At 45.7% G+C, this 23,773-nt stretch overlaps 1 protein-coding gene and 1 long non-coding RNA gene across 5 annotated transcripts in view; one reads left to right on the forward strand and one right to left on the reverse strand.

Moving 5' to 3' along the window:
- LOC116423883 (zwei Ig domain protein zig-8) overlaps window positions 1-23,773 on the forward strand; it is a 181,490-nt gene that overhangs the window by 104,411 nt on the left and 53,306 nt on the right. The gene's annotated exons all lie outside the window — the stretch shown is intronic.
- LOC143174528 (uncharacterized) overlaps window positions 1-23,773 on the reverse strand; it is an 89,074-nt gene that overhangs the window by 47,070 nt on the left and 18,231 nt on the right. For both annotated transcript variants that reach the window (XR_012998620.1, XR_012998621.1), the window contains exon 2: window positions 3,274-3,512. This is a non-coding gene — a long non-coding RNA (uncharacterized LOC143174528). The remainder of the gene's footprint in view (window positions 1-3,273; window positions 3,513-23,773) is intronic.

The raw sequence follows: 23,773 nt of genomic DNA on the forward strand, positions 1-23,773 counted from the left end.
AGCTACGAAGCAGATTAATAAAATTTCGCACCACTTGCATATCCCGTTAAAAATTTGAACCGCAGAGCTTACACGTGTTTCGTCCACTATTGCAATTTTCAAGATTCAACCGCAAGGGTAAACTGCAATCAAATTTCCTCTCGATCGTTCCCAGCTCTCGTCAATTGCTGATCGCCGCTAAGCTCACGAATAACGAAAGCTGATCCACTTCCCAGGCCCGGGGTGGCGTGGTATTCCGTGTCGTTGGTCAAAGTGGTTTCGCGGATCCGCGGGTACCCTATCGCAGGTGCGCCAGCTCCGATAACATCGAATTTCCTCTCGGCCGCTCGGCTCGGCAACAAATCAAGCAACGACAGTTATCTCGTTACACTTTCGATACCTCAACGCGTATTTACGACCGCGGAACGTAATCTACATTCATCGTCCCGCCATTGTAGAAATTGCGCCCGAATTTCTCGCGCGATCGCGACATATTCGCTTCTCGAATCTATTATTTTTCCGCGGCGCCATTGTTGACTCCGCCGCGCGATATTTCACGCGTTGTCGTCGCCGGGAAATACGACCGAACAAATGACATTTATAACGGATTCCGTTCGTTCCGGATCCCCGTCTAACAACGCGTCGCATAAAAAACAGAGCAAGGATGCAGAAACGACAGGGAGATAGAACGATCCTTGCGAGCGGAAACGGGAACTGCGACCGCTCGATTAGATTTTGAGAAATAATATTTGCACGACGAATGATTAAGATGTCTGTATAGTTTCTAAATTATTACGCGCAACTGACGTGTACAACTAAAACGAGTAAAAGAGTAAACATTAGTCCAACGTTCAATAGTTTATGTAGGCACCGAATCGAGAACACAATTATCTTGAAAAATATTATTGATACAAGCAAATGCGTCGAATAAAAGTTACAGAGTATGAAATACTACATGTCGCAACGGGAGGTATTTGACCGTGACGTGACCTTGCACCATCCTGCAAAGCTCACGTTACAATTCTTAATTAGAATCTTATACTTATTCCATATTTTTCAAGTTCTCTTTCAGACGTGTCCTAATCACGGAAATTAAATTTTCTGCATAAGTCGTTATCAGATATCAGCAGCTAAAGTTGTCATATATATTTGTCCACGTCGAATAATTACTATATATTCTTACACGATATACGTTTGTATAATGCGAACGTTCAATTATCGCGCGACGCAGTCAGTTCCAGTGCCTCAAACGGACCGCGGATTAAAGCGGCGCGTTCAGTCACGCGGATTACAGTGAAAGGCGGCGGGGTGCAGGTCGACAGGAAAATAGGGTGAAAATTTTCATTAAATTTCTTTAACGCCGAGCACGGATTTTTCACGTAATCCGTTCGTGCGGCGGCGGCGGCGGCGGCGCCGCGCGCTGGTTCTCCACCGAAAGCGCGGACACGCGACGCGGAACCGTTTTCATTATTTGCCTGGCTTTGATACGACGTCGTTTACCGCGCGGTATCGAATGCGCGCAACGCCCCCGCTGTTCCAGAAATAATTCTATTTGGCAGCCTCGTTTTTTATTTCGCCCGCGTGAGCGTGTTTTTGTCGGTGTTCGCGACAGAGGATTCGACGTTGCCAGGGAAAAAAGAGCATTGTAACGCGGCGGGGATGTGTCGCGATGGAACGAGGGCAGCTCGTAACGCAATTTTCATTTTGATCGCGGCAGTAAGCATTTTTAATACCTTCTCTCGCGATACGGCCGGCGCCGCGCGAATTTTCCGAGCGTGATCCTCTCTCTCTCTCTCTCTCTCGCTCTCTCTCTCTCTCTCTCTTTCGTGTTTGGCCGATTGATAGGTCGGTCCGCCGACGAAAAAGCTTACAGAGGCCGTCATTGTGCGCCGATCGGTGTACCGGCCGCGATAATTGTCGCAATTCCGCGGGTAATAGAAAGCTGTCGGCTTTTATTTGTCGCGTTTACTTAAAACCGAGAGCCCGGTCACGTTTCGCCGTTTAGCCGGGCGCCCCTTTGTGCGACGGCCGTGTTTGGAGAACGTAATTCGATTTGAGAGAATAGCTGTAGGACTGATTAAAAAATAACTTTGAAGTCCACGGGATTTTCGGAATTGCTCGCCGCTGTACAGGGTATCGGGAAACCCGATCGGGGATTGTGCCGTGTACTGGGCGCGACTGGAAATATGAATATTGGAGTTCGAATTGAATTCTGAGCGTTTGCTCGTGGCCTTCTGGTAAGTGTTTCGAACGTTCGGAATGTCGGGGAGTGATTGTTTTCGGAATTTATCGAATGGGAGAACTACGGAACTTTCGTGGGAAGTTGCGGGTGAATTAGTTGTTAGTGTATTACGTGATTCTGGAATGGTAAGGGTATAGTTTCCAATTGATTGCGATTGAATTATGAGTGTTTGCTCGTTGTTTCCCGGTGTTTCGAACGGTCAGAACGCTGAGAAGTGATTATTCTGAATTTATTCATTAGAAAAACTACGAAACTTTTGTAAGAGTTTGTAGGTTAATTAGTTCTTAGTGTATTACGTGATTCTGGAATGGTAAGGTTATAGTTTGCAATTGATTGCGATTGAATTATGAATGTTTGCTCGTTATTTCCCGGTGTTTCGAACGTTCAGAACGCTGAGAAGTGATTATTCTGAATTTATTCATTAGAAAAACTACGAAACTCATGTACGAGGTTGTAGGTTAATTAGTTGTTAGTGTATTACGTGATTCTGGAATGGCAAGGGTATAGTTTCCAATTGATTGCGATTGAATTATAAGTGTTTGCTCGTTGTTTCCCGGTGTTTCGAACGTTCAGAATGCCGAGAATGATTATTTTCCGAATTTATTCGATAGAAAAACTACGAAACTCATGTACGAGGTTGTAGGTTAATTACTTATTCGCGTGATTCTAAAATGGTGGGGGTATATAGTTTGCAGTTGATTTTTATAGTTGCACATTCCATGAAGTTGCACGAGATAATTACCTTCTCGGCTGGAATAATATTAAGAATATCCGCGGGATATACAGCGATATACGACGGTGACGCCAGTCACAGTATAAAATGAATAATTCTCGCCCGGCTAAATTGAAGAATAACATCAACAGAAGATTACACATAATAATTCTCCCGGCGAAATTAGTTCGCGAACTGTTGCCGCCAGCGACGGTGACGGTAACGCGGATAATAAGCATAATAAATTACGAAGGCGATGAGGTGCTCGAGAAAATGTGAAAACTCGCGAATTCAGCGCGTGCGAGGCGCAAGAGAGCGGAGCGTGAGCACGTGTACTTACTCGATTCAGTTTCTTTGAGACGTACGCCTCGCATCCAACGGGTAGATTCCATCAAAACTTCCCGCGACTTGCTTTCACGCCCTCACTGTCGAGTGCAGGTATCGCGAACTTTAAACGCGTTGCGTTGACGTCGACAAATCGGGAGATCGGAAGCGAATCAGCGCCGATTCACGTGCACCTGGCCTTTGACTCCCTCCCGGACGAGTCTGTGTCGTTATCTGTGCGACACCTGGTATATCCTGCAATCAGTTTTGTTATTTTTCTTCACCTCTGTACGAAGATTTTTACCTGAGTTCACCATTCATTCTAAAACTGAAGTACTCGTAGTTATTAAGCCTTCCCCTAATGATCTCCATTGCGACGAATGATTTCAACGATTTGAGAAGTATGGAGGAATGTTTCAATGGAATTTCTATTCAGTTATGTAATTGTTATTAATAATTGCTGGAAACGAATGATTCATTTGTTATAAGTATATATTATCTTTGAAGCTGAAATATTGAGAATAAAACAGTCTTTTTAATGAGAGATTGTTGTGAATATTTTCACGATGAGTTTCGTTTGTTATATTAGGGCGAAAGGTTAACGAACGTAGTGGGGATTGTGACGGTGATTCCCCGAGCTATGAATAATTTGTCAAGGTTGTTATTACAAGATGTATACACAGGATTTGTTACTCACTTGCCCGAGAGAAATTTGATTCGTTTTAATCGTCGGTTCGCGAGAGGTTTCGTAGTCGCTTTAATTGGAACCGCTTTCGCAGCGAGCCAGTTTTTAACGGTTCTTTTTGCAATAATGCGCGCGGAACGTACGATTTAATTGTTCAAGGGAAATTTCATAGCCATTTGAACCGGTGCCGGTATTTTTGCTGATGGTAAACAGACCGCGCGTGTTTACGGGAATTATGAAATGGGTTTTCAAAGGTCAACGTTAAATATTAATTTCCTCTTTGCTGCGCGCAAATTAATACAACAATTCAGAGGAATACCGTAGCAACATTCATTTCAATGAGTTTCACGGTATCAAGAATCTGTAGTCTAATTGATGCTTCAACTGCGCGAAACAATGTATTCATTCCAATCGAAATAATCCTCCGCAACGTTCATTTCGTGGAGACCTAAATATCCTAGAATTATTCCACATTACTTAATTTCCCAATCTTCGATCCTACTTCGATCTCCCACACTATCGAAATCCCTCAATTCACATTTCCAAAGAAATTTCAATAAAACCAAGTATCGAACCACTCGAAAATAATTTCCATTTGTTCCCAAAAAAACAGAACAACGATCGACGGGGTACAAACAGCTCCAACGGCGATAGTTTCCAGAAGCTCTCAGCGCGCAGCAACAAATTAACCGGCGTCGAAATTCGAACTGTGACCCAATGCCCTCGTACGTCCCCCAATTTCCCCAGTTTTCATCGGCCATCGGCGCGGCAACGCGGATCGTCCCGCGGATGCAATCTCCCCGCCCCTCGTCCTCGACGGTGATATTTCAAACTTATTTTTTTTTCCGCGGGGAACATCCTCGCGTTACATTACGCGCAACCGTATCATGCATAATGGATAAACGAGAGCGCGAGCGAGCGGGCGGGCGGGACAACGCTCCGCTCGCAATACAAAACGGCGTTTCCCCGTGAGCGAAGCGCGGCTGACGAAATATTTATAATTAAACTCTTGGAAAATATTCGAAGCGCGAGGCAGCGCGCAAAACGCTCTTTAAAATTTCAGATTACCGGCCCGCGGAAAAATTACGGACGCTAAGAGTCGTGAAATATTGTACGTCCGCCGGTTGCTCGGAGCGTTCGCGGCCCGATGAATTTATGGATCGCCGGCCCGTTCGACTCTCCGCGGTGTATAACAATATTTTAATTCGATGTCTGTGATTCCCGCGGTTCATCGATATTCCTAGGACCCCGTTGGGTCTATTATCCTCCGGCATCACCATGACAATGGCGGCCGGAATTTCACCCGTGGAACCGCCGCTCGCGAGTTCGATCATTATCCGCCGTCGAAAGTTGCGGTAGAAAATTGAAATCCTACTTCGGGAGCCGTGTATTATTTCAACGACTACAATTAGAAGTTTACGGTAGAAAATTGGGTTTACTTCGCGAACTAATTTCCAACTGCGTTAACTACATCTAACAATACCGCGCCTCGACTCGTACGAAATTCTACACTGTATCCAAGTTCCGTCGATAAAAACATCGTGATTTCCATCGAGTGATTCGTACGGTCGATCGATGTTCCTAAGACTCCGGGTCCATTATTGTCGCCGATCACCATGACAATGCGGCCCGAATTCAACCGGCAGAGTTACGGGCGCGCCAGTTTGAGACCGGCTTTCGTGATCTTTGGCCCATTGGACTCGTTTCCGTGCACCCCGCCCCCGGTTCGCGCGATTCCTGGCAACGCGCTCCACTAGCCTAGAGTCTGCCGCGACCTCGGCCCGCATTCCTAATCTTCCCGGCAGTATAATTCCGGGAAGACAGTTTAGTATTCGTCGAAGGCCCCCGGGGCGTCGTATCCGAACCGTCCCGGCGCGATTCCTCGTGTCTCGCGGTTAATAAACACCGGTGAAACTTGCCGGTCGCCGTTCCGCGGGAATCGTAACCAGGAAACTGGCTCGGAACTTCCGTTCCACCGGCACGACCGGTGTACCGTCTGTATAATCGCGCCTTTATGGACGCCATTACCTCGTTCCTCGGCGCTTCCGGCTCTATTAGTCCCGGCGATCGGGACGCCTCGCCGGGGATAAAATCCGCCCGGCACAGCCGCTTTGATTGCGAGATTTAAACGTTACCGCGCTCAATTGAATACTATCGATCGGAAGTACTCGCGGCTGCTGTATTAACGCGCGAAGACGTTTCCGGGAGACAGTCGGCTATAAAGGAACAGCCTCGCGAAGGGAACATTTGCGCGATATCGCCTTGAGAATGGAACACGTGTCGGGAGAGTTTGTGTGGGACTGTTTTACGGTATTACTGTTTTTCTTGGGAAACTCGAGGACAGTTTCGCCGTCGAATTTAAGTAAACTATTATAGTTTGAAAGATGCAAAGGGATTGAGATGGCAGAGTTGACGGATTTCCATTGGAACGCATCGAATTAACTCAAGCTCGAATTTCAATACGTGCATCTTAACCCATTCGAGACGATTTTTTTCGAACACGGTCCCCAGGAGCGAAATTCCGTCACGGGGTTTTCCAATTAAGTTTTTTAAAATCTCTAGACGGTAGTCATGGAAACTCAATTTTCTTATTGTTGGTGAGTATGTTTATTTTATTTTTCTATACTTTACAGATACTATTAATTCAAAAAGTCTTATCTCGACGACTACTTTACTCAGAATAACTGATAAGTGCTTATTATTATTGCACACACGTGCAATCGGTATCGAATGGGTTAACACGAGCCATAGAAATTTCGGTTATATTTGCTTATGAACATGATTCTTTAAATAAAATATTAACTTATATTAGCGAGCATGTGTCTCTTGAAAATAGTTGATTACAGAAATCAGCACTGAATGTGTTAATACAGAGCTAAAGATCCTTTCGTCCCAAAATCCGACGCAAACCTTCACACCAACTACACTTCGACTTTCACAAACGACACGAAAGAAACACAAACCCGTCCAAACCCGCGACAATAAATCTCACCGTCGTTATTAGCGTGGTAACGGTGAGTAACGCTCGCGGCTTGATTAATATCAACCGGCGCGAGGAAAGAAAGCCATGCGGCGCTATCGATATTCACATGCGAACGCGCAATGAAACCGTATCGCGTCGAAAGAAGCTATCAGGCTCCCTACCGCGAGGAAGTCGTGGAAATACGAGGAAAGCAGAAGGCGAAGAAGGGGCCGCGGGAAAATCGAGCGTAAGGGAGTCTAATCGAGCGTGTACCGTTATTGCTATTGTCAGACACCACGATCGCGCCGTGTATTCCGGCGCGGCGCGGCGCGGCGCGAGGGCGCGGATCGCAATATCGAACCGAAGTGAAAACAGGGTCAAACTGATGACACCGTTCCCGCCGTTGACGTGCCTCCGAGAGAGATTATTTGAACGAGCAGTCGATCCCGACCTAAATACAGAGAGCGCCGTGCCCGTTGTCTCCCGGCATCGCCCAAACTGTTCCCCCTATATCCGTCGACGACGATCCCGTATCGCGCGTTTCTTCCCCGCCATCGACCACCTTCTTCTCCGCGACACCCCGGTGTACCGGAGCTTAATTCGCCTCCGTCTAGCTCGCAGACGACGCGTCTACCTCATTGTGCGCGAATAGCGGATAATTAGGAATATACCCTGATCCACGTGGATTGTCTGACTCCGTCTGGATCTGCTGCATTGTTTACCGTGATTTACCTGGGCATTTGTAATTGGAGCAAACGCGAGCGGTGCGGCCGGAATGTTTAATAGAGAGTTCGTGCGCTGTTTGACCGGCGCCGGATGAATCTCCTGTGTCCATTAAAAGTTTCATTGACAGTTGCAGCTTTCGCCATGGTTAAATAATTGTTGAACTTTCCGAACGATATTTGGAAATATTCCCTGCGTCCCCTGCAGTGTTCCCTGTAATTGGATTTTTCTATGCCGAACCGCTCGGACAGAGTTTCATACGGTTTAACAGACCTCCGTTGTGTCCCGGAGAGGTTTTTACTGTATCATAGATCGACTTGCTAATCAAGTCGCCCTAGCCGGATCAATTTCCCGCCTCCTCCGTAGTCCCGTTCCCCGCGAAACGGCAATCCCACGGTTTTACGACGGGCGAACGCGGCACGAACTTCCAGAATCAATGTAGTGGCGCACAATAAAACGAGCAAACTTCGAAATTACACTCGCCGATGTTCTCAAATTGCACTTTCGTCGCCGCGGCTCCTCGAGACCTAATAAAACCGGCACGTACCAGGACACCGCGGGATCTCGGCGAGAATTTATTCCGCCTTTTGAATTTCAAATCGACCGCGCCGGGTCGACCGGACTCCCTGTATCGCGCATACGTGCTGATTACTTTTCGATTGGAAATTATATCCGCGTCCTTAATCCGTTGCAATCGATTGCTTTGTTTTTTAATCGGCGAACACCAGCGTCGAAGGGATATCGAAGGATTCGCACAAGAGAGAGAGAGAGAGAGGGAGAGGGAAGAAATAAAAGGGAACGGAGGGAAACAAAAATGGTCGTCGGTTGATTTACGAGCCGAGTTTCCTTTATCTGATCTCCGGGCACCGTTTTCATCAGATACTCTATATAATAGAAGCATGTTCCCGTGAACAGAGCCGCGCCGGCTGAAAAAGGAGGAATCGCGGGGCGTAGGTGAACCTATCATCGAGCGCCATCCAAGCAATACCCGGGAAGCTTTATGAACGATTCGACTCGAATTTCCGACAGAAAGTACATCACCGTGGACGTTCCGACGGCGAAAACAACGGGACGAGCACGCTCGAAGGAAATATGAAAGGCACGCCCGATCGGGCAACGATATTTCATAACTCATGAGGAACACGCCGTTGCTGAACGGAATCGTCAAGAGCATCGCCTCTAAGTGGCCCGTGAAATTCCTGCCCACCCTTTCGCTGTTTCTTCCGATCGCCCCTTATTTCGAATCTTTCTCGGAACCACTTCACGGACGCGTCCTCGGGTCCTGGCGCGCGACCAAAAAACTTCTCGAACCTGCCTGTACGATAATGAACTTCAACGACGGTCGGTTTGCACCCCTTTTTATCCGTGTTGCTCCTCTTTTTGCGATGGACTTTCGAAGCAATTTCGTTGGATCGTTTGAGCACTGCTGTTAGATAATTTGTTTGAAGAAGCTTATATATTTCTGATCTTCTTCATTTATTATAATAGTATTATAATATTCTATTCTACAGTGAATGATTCTCTTGTTTCAACTCTTCCTCCCTGTGTTTCATCGCTATTAACATTCACTTTTCTCTTTCCGTGGCATATACGAAATCTTTCGGACTCATTATGAATAAACGAATAATTACCGGAATCTTTTTACTCCGCTTTAACCTTCCCAGCGAACCATCGTTGCGTGGTACATCGTAATGAAGTTTCAGGGAGTCCAGAAACTTGATAAAGGGGAGCGTTCCGCCCTTTCTTCCGCGATATTAAAAGTTCCGTCGAGGGAGAGCGGTGCCCTTTGCCTAAAAAGCTCGTCGAAATTAATTATTCGCGAGAGGAAGATGGGAACTGGGTCTGGCGACAGCGCGCGGGACGCGTTCGCGATCGTTCGGGGATGGAGAGCGATGGCTCGCGTCGATCGGCGCGCTGCTATTTCTGAAAACTGTCTACGGAGCGAGATGAAAGCTCCCGTCGCAAAAACGAAAGAAAGCTTTACGCGGTTTACAGGGTATTACGCGCAATCCATGCTGATGTAATCCGGGACGGGGCGCTCTCCGAAGGTCGCAAGAAATTTCCGATGAGAATCGGTAAAGGGATCTGCCGGGGATTCCGGCCAGCTCCTCCATATATGTATGCATCGTAGTAATTCCACCGTTCGACCCTTTTTCGACGCTCGTCCGTCCTCCCGTTCGACGTTTCGGGACGCCACTTGAATTAATTTATCCGCCGAGATAAATAAACGATACGCGAGGCTCTGATACAAAATACTGATTTGAGTCGCTCAACTGCCAATTCGATTAAGTCGATTTCCTGATATTTTCAGATTTTTCTCGATTCTAAATAAACGATATTCTTGTTAGTTATTCAAGGATCGACTCGTTTCTTCGATTGCTGTAGATCAGAAAGCCATTTTTTATAGCTTCTGAATATGTTGTATAATCATTCTAGAAGCTACAAACATTCATTGTCTCAATTTTTGTTTTTTAGACTTAACCGTCAATGAGATTCAGCCGATTTCTTGATATTTTCAGATTTATCTTAATTCTAATGTTGTGTAATCATTCCAGAAGCTACGGACATTCATTGTCTCAATTTACATTTTACACTCAACCTTTTAACTTAACATTCACCTTAGGCTTCTAATCGACTCACTTGCGAACTCTGCTTCATGGAATGCGTATTCAGAAAAATTCATCGAATACGTCTAGAAGAAACCATTCCCTTCGCTGAAATATATTTCACATAGAATATTTCGTGAACGATGGCACAGAGAATGTCGGCGATTCAACGGTACTTAATCCTACAAGCGATCAATGGAAATGTGTAGAAACACTTTTCTATAGGAATCTCCGGAATAAATCGACGTTGAAAATGTCCGTCGCATATTTTCGCGACGAATAAGTACGGTGAACCAACGCTGCTGAATACTGAAAAACCATGGCTTACCCTTTCCTACGAATCCGCCAAATATTCGAATATTTTCACATATGAGGCGTCCAAAAAGGTTGGAACCAAACTTGAACTCATTACCAAGGCCAAATATTCGAAAAACTTCCTACAAACTTATCCGAGAAAATGCGACGAATCAGCATAAGTTTCTATGCACTTCATCTGTTTGTCTTCAATCATACGTACCACAAACTTACTCCCAACCTTCTTACTCACCCTATACCCATTCATCCAGAATCCAACGACAAATTTTGTTGCACGCCCGAGACACGCTGCATATCGCCAAAAACCACGATCAAAAACCAGTTACAAGGTAGACCCTTACCCAGAATCAGAACAAATTTCTATGAACTTCTTTTATTTCTTTGTCTTCAATCACACATACCACAAACTTAGTCCCAACCTTTTTACTCACCCTATACCCATTCTTCTAAAATCCTACGAGAAATTTTGTTGCACGCCTGAGACATGCTGCATATTGTCAAAAACTAGCCACAAGGTAGACCCTTACCCAGAATCAGCATAAATTTTTATGAACTTCCTTCATCCCTTTGTCTTCAATCACACATACCACAAACTTACTCCCAACTTACTCACCCTATACCCATTCGTCTAGAATCCTACGAGAAATTTTGTTGCACGCCTGAGACACGCTGCATATTGCTAAAAACCAGCCACAAGGTAGACCCTTACCCAGAATCAGCATAAATTTTTATGAACTTCCTTCATCCCTTTGTCTTCAATCACACATACCACAAACTTACTCCCAACCTTCATACTCACCCTATACCCATTCATCCAGAATCCAACGACAAATTTTGTTGCACGCCCGAGACACGCTGCATATCGCCAAAAACCACGATCAAAACCCAGCCACAAGGTAGACCTTTACCCAGAAGCTGCGCGTCTCCCCGAAAATCGTTTTTACAGTTATTGCCCGGGGAATGTATATTAATAGAGGAAGGTACGCGGAACGGGCGCGCAGTGTTTCATTTTTACGGGCTGGGAAAACGCGGCGCGGATCTCATCAGCTATTAACATCGCGCCGAATGCAGTATGCAAACAAGTAATCGCGTTCCACGGAGAAAAGGAATTTTCGCATCGGGGAAACTGCTCGCGGCGTAACGAACCTTACGATGCACTCCGCCGAAAACAAGCTCCGTCCACCCACGCCACCCCCGTCGTTACAGAGGAACGGGCAATCCCCATGATTTACAAACTGCCGGTCTATTCGGCGTCTTGCGCGACGCGGCGAGGATCAAGGTCAGCCCGAAATTTCGCGTTTCCGGCCGCCGGGAAGGATCCCCGTCGCCGTGCACGGATCTGCAACGGTCCTCCTCCATACATGCATGTCGTTATGGTAATTCCGATCCTCCACGGTGCTCGCATGCGCGACGTATACCGATGGAAAGCGGGCAACGACGCGGCTCGCTCCCTTTTCCAGCGGCGTCCCCGCCATCTTTCCCCCGCGACGCTCGAGGAGACGGCTCTGATCGCGGAAACGAGGAATAACAATGTCGCGAACAGCGCTCCGGATGATAATAAAGATCGTTTGTTGCGGCAGCGAGCACGGAAAATCCGCGACCAGCCACAAAAGAATTGCAATTTCCTGCTCCTCTGTCGAACCGAACCGGGAGATGCCCGGTCTTCGTCCCGGAAACTGGCTTTTCTCCGTTGAAGTTGTCTTTTCAGCTGATTCCGTTGTTTTTAAGGGCCGGAGGATCGCGTTTCTTGGCTACTCGTCGAGTTCTTTCAATTTGAATGTAGTCAACGGTTCAACTGTTGGAAGAAGTGTTTGGGAATGCTTCGTACGTTTATTTCTTTTTAATGATAGTCGATTTGTTGAGATTATCGTGTAGTTTCGATTGTGTTAGTTTTTGTTACGTAACGATTTTGGTTTGCTGGTCTTCAGAATGAGAGTTGTCTGTTGAAGTTGTCTTTTCAGCTGATTCCGTTGTTTTTAAGGGCCGGAGGATCGCGTTTCTCCGGTACTCGTTGAGTTCTTTCAATTTGAATGTAGTCAACGGTTCAACTGTTGGAAGAAGTGTTTGGGAATGCTTCGTACGTTTATTTCTTTTTAATGATAGTCGATTTGTTGAGATTATCGTGTAGTTTCGTTTGTGTTAGTTTTTGTTACGTAACGATTTTGGTTTGCTAGCTTTCAGAATGAGACTTCGTGATTTATTAGGAATTTCGAGCAGGCGAATGTCTGTTCGTCGGTGTTATATCGCGAAGATCAGTTTTTATCATTCGATACCATTGCATAATAGGTTTCTGAACGATAATAGAGTCTATAACCGAGGAAATTAACGTGCTGTGTACATTTTGTCCGCGGAACACGTCGGACAAACTTCCCCTGCAATCTAATAATACCAATGGAAAGCAAACACGACCAGCATTTTGCCACATGAATAATCAAGACGGAAGTTTCAGACGGTAAATTACGCAAGCTGCACGACCGTGGCCCTTAATCATACGCGCGTAATCGTTCGGCAATGTAGACGATCGGGAATTCTGACGGCAATTCCGCAGACTACGCCGCTAATAAGCGTGAAACCTTCAATCGAACGGTTCACTTTCCAAAATGGTTAACTCTGCAATACGATCACTCGAACCTCTCTTGCAGCAATGTACATAAAGTACCAATCATGATCGATACTTCAAAATGTCTCTTCACTCACATTCGAAACACTCAAAAGTTCTATTCAGTCGCTATGATCTAAATACTCAATTATCAATTGCAATGCACTCATCAGTTCCCTTCTACATCAACGTATCTAATAACACCAGTCTGTTATGTCTATTGACACGCGAATAAATTTCCAGATGAAATACATGGTCGTTTCTGAAAAGAGTCTCAGGCATCTTTGAAGAAACCTATCGCAGCGGTGGGTCTCAGACCGAACTGTGTCACCGTGCTATCCACCGGTTCCCCTTCCTCCCGTCTCGCCGGGCGAACAGCTCCGAATAAAAAGAAACCTCCGCGGAATTGAAAGGATTCGCTTCCCACGGGCCTTCCCGTCGAACTACGAAAGCCGCAACACCTTTCGAAAGCAGCGTTCCCGCTGTTAAAGGCTAAGCGGGGGGATCGATCGCCGCCGATAAGAACCGCGTTCAATGGAAATTCACACCGTTAGCTCCGAAGAATTCGCGAGTTCCGCAAAGTCCCCCTGCTGTCTCGGCGTCTTTCTCCCGTTCTGTCCTCCAGCTGCCTCGCTCCATGCCAAACAAGGGGTTTAGAAGTTCGCTAAACTGGCGCCGCACGGCAGACGAAAATAAGAAGCCACCGAGGACTATCAAATCTCGTTTCCCTCTAGCAAATTTCCTCTTTAGCCATTCGTTCCGTGAATCGGTTTGCACCTCGAGCCCTTGGGACACGGAGGAAATCCTATAACGAAGGGAACGGTTGAAGCTCTTACAGCCTCTGACCGTCTGGTAGCTGGAAATAATCGATCATCATCCGTGACTACGATCTTCAAGTCTCTTCCAATCCCCGAGGAATCTTTCTCCATTTTCCTTTTGCTTCCTCCGAAGCGTCTCTATCTTTTGTTCCTGTTCTGTATCTTGTTGTCTTCCTTTCGAACGTCCTTTGACGATTCCGTTTCCTTTGATAGTGTGTTCCCCGTATATAATTTGCCCGAGACATTTCGAAAATAGAGAGCAAACGAGGCGAAAGGCGAAACTGCCGGGGAAATAAAGGAAAAACACGAGAGGTCGAAATTCATTTCACTTTCCGAGGAGCGATTCCGTTTTTATTCACCCCGTTGGAAATCCAGGATCATTTGAAATCAACCCACGACCCCGGTCATCCCTCTCGTGCCCGTCAACCGTCTGTCTGAGTTAGTCCGAGGGTATCCTCGTGCTCTGCCGGGGGAGAAATCGCGACGGTGGACACCCTCGTTCGTCCATCGCACGACTTTCATCCCCGTCGCGGCCTGCGGTACGCCGACCCACGACCCTGATCGAGTTTTCATCCCCCGTTTCCCGCCGCGATCGACCCGCACCCCCTGTCGAGCCCTGATTTTTATTCGAGCCACACTGGGTTCGTTTATAATGTCGTTTCTGCGTCACCGGTGTCTATCGTCGGATATATGAGGTTATGTGTCACCGGGGATCTTGGGATTTCCAGTGTGAGATCGTGCGAATTGTACGGGGCGCTCTGTAATTTGTAGCGGGGAATATAGAGTGTCAATTTCCCGTGGAAAATTCCGCTGAAAGTCTCGACTAATACACTCCTTCAACCTTCACGTTTCACTTTCTGGAAAATATTCTTAACAAATATTCGAACAACAAACCTAATGTAGGAAAGAAAACCGAAAGATGGGGCGTTGGGGATTCGGAGGATGTATTTTGGGGAGCGAAAGAAGTTGACACAGCCTACGATTTTTCAATCTAATATTTCAATTTCTAAATGTACAATGAATATGCCGGTTGGTCGGCGTACAATATATATCTCTCCGCTAGTGGCGGGGGAGTGACGGACGCGTGGTTAGGGTTGGTTTTTCCCAAAAATTGGAAAAACCCTACTTCCCCGCCAGCGGTCCGTCGGTTGGTTCCGTTAGCCGGAGACTCGGAAATTTCTAACGACCATAGCATTAATAGCCCCAAGGATCACCTCGACTTTAAATTACATGCAGGTATAAAATTCGTAGCTATTGCCTACCTTGGGCTCAATCCACGGATTAACTAAAAACGACAAGCAATGGGTCCCTGGGCTTTATTGCTGCTAGGATAGGCTCGCAAAATGGTTTTTTTATATCTAATTTCTACACTAATTAGAATTTCACACAAAATTTCCCACAAACAAAGTCATGCTACCCTCAAATTAATTAGATTTCCCTCAACCCGCGTTCTCAACGTTTAAAGCCTATTCCTCCTCCTAGCAGCCAATGAAACCGCGTTCGCCATTGAGCTCGCACACGCCTACACACGATCTCCTCGCGATAAAAGCCACCAAACGCATCGATTCACCGCAGAGGGCTCCGAAAAGAACACACGGAGCCCGGTAAAAATGGTCGAGGATCGGGAGCGTAACGGGAAACGCGTTCCGTAGCCCTACAGCTCCTTTTTACTTTGCTCATCAACGGCAAATCGCGGGTAAACTTTCAATTCCGAGCATTCGATCCGACGCCGGTGCCCGTCGAGTTGCCGTAGACACGTGTACACCGCCGCCAACGTGGGCTCGGTAACGTGCGCTAGGTAGCCGATGCTTTCACGCTACCGGCAGGAGTTAAATTTCAAAGGAAACTCATTTGAAACTTCGACGCCGGGCAAACGGGGGCCTCGGAAAAAGTACTTTTCCACCGAATACCCGGCTGCATACCGGCGCTCCACGGGTTTCCGCTCCTCCCGGCGTTGGCGAACGCCGCGGGAGGGCGACGGGGAACGGCTGAAAGGAGGGAAGCCGCCGTTGCATTGGATGTTTCGAAGCCAGGTGGTTTCGACGGGCCGAAGAAAGAACCGGGAGGAGCCAACAAAGGCTAAAGCCAGAAGCGCCTCCGCGCTATGCCGTCCTGATACCGGTCGCGGGGAAGATCGATGAACCGCTGGCTCCCCTCTGGCTTCTCCTCGCCCCTCGCCGCAGCGACACCTGCTCGACTTTTTTATACCCCCTTCCACTGGACGACGCTTCGGACATCTTTACGAAGGTGTACGTACTTACGTTCGGCAACGACCGTGCGGGAAATAGAGAGATCGTGATGCCACTAGGGGTTGGTTTTGTTTTAATACTGAAACTACCAGAGGGGTCAAATCACCCATGCCTGATGGCTTCTTTTTGCAATTATTAGGAAGGTGACTAATGTTTCTCTGAGAAATTATTGAAGAAATTCATTTAGCATTATGGAAATTCAGTTGTAAATCGATTGAAGTCTGAACGGATGCACTCTTGGAGTTTCTGTAGCGAAATTTTCAAAAGTCGATTGAACTACTCGGTAGTTTTAGCGTTAACACTTTGTGAGATGAAATGTTCAGATTTGGAAGAAGATTTCCTCTTTGGAGGAACTTCAGATTTGAGTCGTGGACAACCTAATTAGTCGAACAGTAAGAGATCAGTACGTAGTTTTGGTTTTTTATTAATTAAGCAGTGAATGTATAATTTTGCTTCATATGTTGAAGGTTTTGTATCATTCGAAGAATGTTCGTCCGCAAAGGGTTAATTTGCTTTGGAATATCGTGGTAGACGCGAGGCAAGATTTATAGTATGGTTTGACAAACATACATGTCAGTGAGATGTGTTATGTTTCGATGATGCATTGTTCTTGGCAATTTGTGTGGTTTATGCTGAATTTGGATATAGAAGGAGCGTGGAATGTTTTATTGTACTAGTGTATTGTTAAGGATAAATAGCAACAAATGCAGCTACGAAATTAAATCGTAAGACAAGGGGTTGTGGGAGTAAATTGTGGATATTGAAGTTACTTTGCAGTGAGTGGGATATTTATTGTGTGGAAGTTCGTTGACAGTTTATGTTTTAGAAATTAATTACAGGTTAGAGAGTGAAACTGAAAAATTATTTCTAATTTCTAATCTCTGCCATCTAACTTCTAATTGTTCAGTTTCTCTGCAAAATAAATAATTATTTCTTTCCTAACCTCTACTATCTATCTTCTAAAGAATCAGGTATTAAACAGAGGAAGCTAACTACAAACGAGAAGTTGGAAAGTGAAATTACATGTAAATCTCGGAATAAAGGAGCGAATAGAGATTCAATAAAGTTTGCGATAGAGTTAATTGTACTCCTGAGCAGTCAAAGAAGCGAGACTACGACGGGACGTTAATTGCGGAGCAGAGGAGCTTCGCGGAGTGAAAAATTCTCCAACGGTATTTACACTCTTCCGGTGGATGTGTAAATTACGGGCCGAACGGAGGGCAGCTCATATTTTATACGACTGTAAAGTCTACTTTACGCCGCGGCCGGAGAGGTGAGAATGGCGGTGGAAAATTTCGAGCGAATCCTTAATCGCGGCGGCTAAGTGCGCAACGTCGAATAAGTAAGCGGTGACGAAAGGAATTAAGAAACGGCGGGAGAAAAGGGGATGAAGAGAGCTGATGGAAGAAGAGCAGAGAGTGAGAGAGGGGGGGTGGGGGTTGGGAGAGGTCGGGAATATCCGGCGCGCGAAACGAACACTCCCAGTCAACGGGGCTCTTCTCCCAGATGATCCTGGTATTCATTCTCCGGAAAATTATTGGATAATCCTCTTTCACCATAATAATACGGTACAAACGACGAAACCGTCCCGAGAGATATTTCACAACTTCCGGCCGGGGCTTCTTTATCCGCCTTAAGAAAATCCCGAGGTGCTCGCCCGTCGAATGAGTCGCGGAGAAACGCGTGCATCGCTAATCGCGTCTTTACATTACGAGAACAGTGCGTCGTTGCTCTCTAGCAGCTATTAGCCCTGCCTCGCACCCCATTGTTGCATTCTTATTCTTGAATAATTCTGAGCGGTGGGTACTAATAACCTTTCTTTGCCTGGAAGTTGTAATAGTATTTATTTCATGAGATATTAATTATTACTTTTGTTGGGTGTTATATTTTATCGCTTTGAATTGAGTTACTTAGAAACCAATGGGGTTGAGTGCAGAAAATCGAAAGTGAGAAGATTAATGTAATGGCTTCTGAGATTATACAATGTATTTGAGAGTTATAATAGTATTTATTTCATGTGATATTAATTGTTACTTGTGTTGGATGTTATATATTATCGTTTTGAATTGTGTTACTTAGAAACCAATGGGGTTAAGTGCAAACAAAGTGAGATTAACGTAATGGCTTCTGAGATTATACAACGTATTTGAGAGTTATGGAAAGGTCTGTTTCATCTGAAAAACGAAGAAAAGAGATTATCCTTTGATAACTAAAGAGAATATCATTTATTCCATTGGAATTCAAGAAAATCAGAAATATCAAAGAATGGACTTAACCGCTGGCTTCTGAGAAATTCAATTTTCATTCCAGCGAGGTTATATAGTTACAAGAACTACGAAGAGAAAGAGGCAGGGAAACGAAGATGATTCCAGAAAATGCAGCACGCAGCTCAAGCTTCAATTAACCTTTTGAACTCTGTAGGCCCCAATATTGCACCAGTTGTAATATTAAATATTTTAATGAATCTTAAAGGAACTCAAATTATTCGATTTTCCACACGTCCAAATTTCGTGCTAAAAAGGAAAACAAAAGATCGAATAAACGAAATAATTCAGGAATCGTTTAACCCTTTGAACTCTGTAGGCTCCAATATTGCACCAGTTACAATATTAAATATTTTAATGAGTCTTAAAGGAACTAAAATTATTCGATTTTCCACACATCCAAATTTTGTGCTAAGGAAAACAAAAGATCGAAGAAATGTTATAGCATTTCTAATTTTCGCTAAGAATACTATAAAAATTATTTGCACGGTAGATTACAAAACAACGCGGAGTGCTAAGGGTTAAAATATAAGCCATTCTTACATCCACGGATTATCGATTCAGCCGAAGTTAATTCCGAAATTGCTCGGCTTATGCATCGACGCAATATCCCCGATGATCCTTTTATCTTCGGTGGACGAAAGCTTCGCGGCTGTAAATAAACATTTATTGGACCTCGTTACAACCGGTTTCAGCCGCGCGGAAGCGCTACCGGCCTCGCAGCGGAAAGTTCGACGCCTTGGCAACCCTTTATCCGAACGTCCCACCCCCGTTCTAGCGCGAGCCGTTTACCCCGGGCGGAACAATGAAAGTTTTTAATTAAAAATTGAGAAGTTGCCGATTGAAGTACCACCTTTCAACGCATCGAAAGAAACCCGGTGGCGGCGGCGGGGCGGGGCGGGGCGGGGCGGGGCGGGCCGTGGTCGGACGAGGAAAGTTCGACGCCGATGCTTCGCCGCAAGTGGAACGAAATAATGATAGACCGACGTAATCGCGTTCGCCGATCACAACGAGCTCGCCGATAGAACTCGATGCTAAGCGTTAAAGTAGCCCCCGAGTTTCGTAACGAATTACACGTACTCCGCGCGCCGGGGCCGGGCACGCCGCATTAAGCCGAGTTTGAAGCTTCGCTTAAATTTTAAACGACAGCCGAACCGAGTTACCCGAAAGTCAGGTTTACCGGACTTACCGGAGTATTTGGCCGTTCGATAATTAACGCCGGATCTTGAAACTTCTGGCCAGTTTCCTAGACGTCGGCCGAGTCGTTATGTTCGGCTGACCATACGTGGCTCGTACTACTTGCTCGGGGATCTTTCGACGCGAATAAACCTTGCGCGTTGGTTTTTTGTTACGTTTATGATGTTGTATGTTGTTTTTTTGAGTTTTGGATGTTTCTTGTTCTTGGAGAGTTGTAGAGTTGTGTCATAGTGAGATTGTTAACAGTAAAACTACTAGAGTCAAATTGACACTAGAATATTTTGAGAACATTGCGAAGACGATTTTAAGTGAGATGTTCAATTAAATTTGGAAATTAGGAAATCTTTAGAATATTAAGAGTATTGTAATTTTTATAGAAAATCGAAGATCAGTTGCTCTAATGCTCGGTGGTTTCAGCGTTAATTGTTTTAATATGTGATCATTGGAACCTAGATTTTGTTAGCTTCAAGTGACTGATTTGGGAATATTGACCTATAGCACTGTTGAAAATCGATACACAATCATTTGATTGAATACATATTCAGTACTAATTAACGACTGCCTGACAGTAAGTTTTTCTTATTTCCTTCTAATGAAGCGTTCAGTGCGAATGTTCGAATCGAAACCGATTGATACACTGATCCACGCAGATACAAAAATCCATTCAACGATACGTGGCAATAATAATCAGCAATTTACACGTCGGAAGAAGCAGACTCGCGCAACAACCCCGCTCCATTTTACTTTCCCCTCGGTGAAACAGATAATTGATAAGTCCTGACGCTGCAACGGTGCAACTGTTTAAAACGTCGCGGCGCGACGTCGATGCGCGGCGTTAATGGACAACGATGAGCGATTGTAATTGCCGATAATATTCAATATTTGGCTGTAATTCGCGACGGAACGGCCCGTTACGCGTCCATACAAATTATCCCGGGTATTTGCCCAGCGTACACACGCGTTAACCGATTCGAGCGTTCAACAAGCTTCCAAAAAAAGAGAAACAACAGCAACAGAGAGAAACGGAAAACAAACGAAAGAAAGAAACAAAGAACGAGGAAGAAGCGAAAAATCCGACAGCCGTTGTTTCGAATCGCGAGCGTTCAACAGGGGGTCGACGCTTTCAGTGTCGCAGGCTGGAGCCAGTCAGCTTTTCAGTATCGCGGAAAACGCCATCGGTAGACCCGACGGCCACTTACCGAGCGGCGGGGGCAAAAGTTGCAGCCTATTCCGCGGCGGAGCGTCGAAAGCGTGTTAAAAAGAGGCGGAGAGCAAGAGGGGGAAATAAAAATTCATACCGAACGCGTCCGGCGCGGTTTTCGCTCGCGTTCGTCCTGCCTCCGCGCGAATAATATCGTCCCCCATTATTCAAAAGTATCACGCGTACCGTCAGGCGTCCCGTGGAACGCGCCGCGCCGCTGATTAATGACGCCGGCAACCCTTTTCAACGAATTACACGTTGTTTGCGTAGCGTTCGCGAAAACCCTCGCTCCTAAAACGTCCGGCCGTCCCGCGGCCCCTCTCCGGCCGCGATCCCTTGGATTTCATTGTAAAAATGGCGAAATGACTCCCGAAATTTACGAGAATTGCCGCGACCATCTGGTCCCGGCGTTGAATCGCAGTCGAATGCGCGACCGCTCCCGCAGCCGTTCGGCCGTGAAATCGGCGCACGACGACCGCGCGTAATATTCCACGCGGGGAAAGAACGACCGCCTCCCGCCTTTATTTTTTCCCGATTTCCCCCGTTTGTTTTATGCTCGCCGGAAAGAAACGAGCCGCGCGCTTTGCGCCGCCGAGGACGTTATCGGGAGCGGTCGAGCGGACACCGCCGTTCGCGGCGAACGGTCCGGGAAATCGCGTCGACGGAATTTTTCTGCGATCCGGCCGGTCGTCGGGATGCACTCGAATGACGGAAAGATCGAGCTTGAACGCGGCGGACGGCCGCGCGAGTGGGATCGTCGGGATTCAATCCGTCTCCTCGATAAAACGATGCGCCGCAGCGCGCTGCCGCTTTATTCGCGCGCGCGAACGCCGTTGTTGTCCCCGCGACGGTTTCCGGTAACGTTTACGCTGATCGTAAAAATTGTCGCGCGTTCGGGCGACCGTCTCGTACGGTTTTCGGGCGTAAACGCCGGAATTGCGCGCTCGGCGGGCCACGCGCTTCTTGGACGCCGTCCAATCGATGCCGAGCGCTCTCTTTCCCCTCCGCCTCCCGCCTCTCTCCGTAAATCGCTATTTGTCGGGGACCATTATCCCCCCGGGAAAGGGAAATTATCGGTTAGCCGAAATAATGAGTCCCGGGAAGGAGATCTTTTCAAGGTATTTTCGCGATCCCGTGGAACTCCGGTCTGCGAGGTCGTTTTACTCCGAACGACGATTTAAGGAGTATTTTGTGCCTCGTGGTTCGTGAGACTCGTTTGATCTGGTGAGAGCTTGGAGGCTGTTGTGGATTTCGATGTGGTTGGAGGTCGGATTTTCATGTTTGGAGGAATATATAGCAGAATGATTTAACACTTCGACTGCCAAGAAAGTACTCGTCAAAACTGCCATGTACTCGAAGCAGTTTTCTTCCTTAAGTAGAAACTAAAAGGTGAAAATTCTTCGTAATAATTGCTCTGCTATCTTTTTTATATTTCATACATCCAACAAAATTCGGTTCGTTCGATACGTTGCCAAGAAAATTCATATTCAAAGTGTTAATTAACCAAACAGGGAGTATATAGTTTCCTGATTTTGTTATTTAACACTAGAACTACCGTATCAGTAAAAATGACTAGTTTCAATTGTTTTATCTCGCAATTATTGATATCATAGAAGCATTGAATACTCGAAATGATCTTGAAAATAAATAGCTTCATTTGAATGCTATAATGAATGTCCGAAGAAACCGAAAATAATCTATTGTTACAATTTTTATAGAGATTACATATCAATCGCATTAAATCCTTGGTAATTATAGTATTAAGAATCTTCACCTGTAAAGATTTCATATTGATACCACTGGAGTTTATGTATTTATGTTTCCTGGAGTGTTTCAATGAACAGTGAAATATTAAGAGCAGTTAATTGTCTAAAACTTCGATTGTGATCTTGTTTTTTTATAAGTCAAGATATCTGATTCTGAGTTAGGAAAGTAGGAATTTAGTTGCAGTGTTCTCATTGGATATTACCGAGACTTACAGCTGAAATTCGATTTGAATTCATGTCTGACCAGCACAGTCGCCATCCACTTCAATAAGTAGCCATGCATAAGCAGGTGAAACTTGAATATTTTTATGGGCGGATCGAGGGCTCTGTAACGACGCGTTAAAGGGTAAGAGTCGTCGGAATCCGATGGCTGACTCGTACGCTCAGCCGCCAATCGTCATGGAACTGCGCCACTGTGTCAGCAGTTCCCCGGGAATACCACTGACGAAATGGTAATAATACAGGATAGCCGGGGTCGCTCGTAAAGCTACGAGATCCGCGCTGATAATCGCGTTAGCCCCCGCAATGTAGCGACTCTGCGTCAAACCAGAACCATTTCCACAGCGTTACAAAACATTTTAATAAATCCCGGAGACCGTAAAACATCGTAAAACGGGATCACACGGGTCCATCGGCAACATTGAATCTGTAATATACAACTTTCCGCGTTTTCGATTCAATTTCGACCGTTCAATCGTATAAAGGTTCGAAATATGGGGGGAAGAAATGTATCCAGGATAACGAGAGAATTTCCTAGCTTTACAACTTTCCGAAGACAGGAAATTGTAACATTAGAAGCTGCTAGAGATAGGAAATCGCAGCGTTCGACTCTTTTAAAGAATAGAAGGTGGTAATTTTGGAACTTTTGGAACGTATGGTATTACAAGTTTAATACTTTCTACGAGTGCAGAGTCATATTAGATCTTTTTACAAGTAAAAGGTGGTAACTTTAGAACTTTTGGAACATATAGAATCACAACTGTAAAACTATCTACAGATGCAAAGTCATAATACTAGAACTTTTGTAAAATAGAAGGCGGTGACTTTCGAATTTTTACAACACATAGAATCACAACTTTAATACTTTTTACAGATGCAAAGTCATATTAGATCTTTTGACAATTAAAAGGT

This window comes from Nomia melanderi, chromosome 1 (genome assembly GCF_051020985.1).
Source record: "Nomia melanderi isolate GNS246 chromosome 1, iyNomMela1, whole genome shotgun sequence".
In the NCBI taxonomy this organism is placed as follows: Eukaryota; Metazoa; Arthropoda; class Insecta; order Hymenoptera; family Halictidae; genus Nomia; species Nomia melanderi.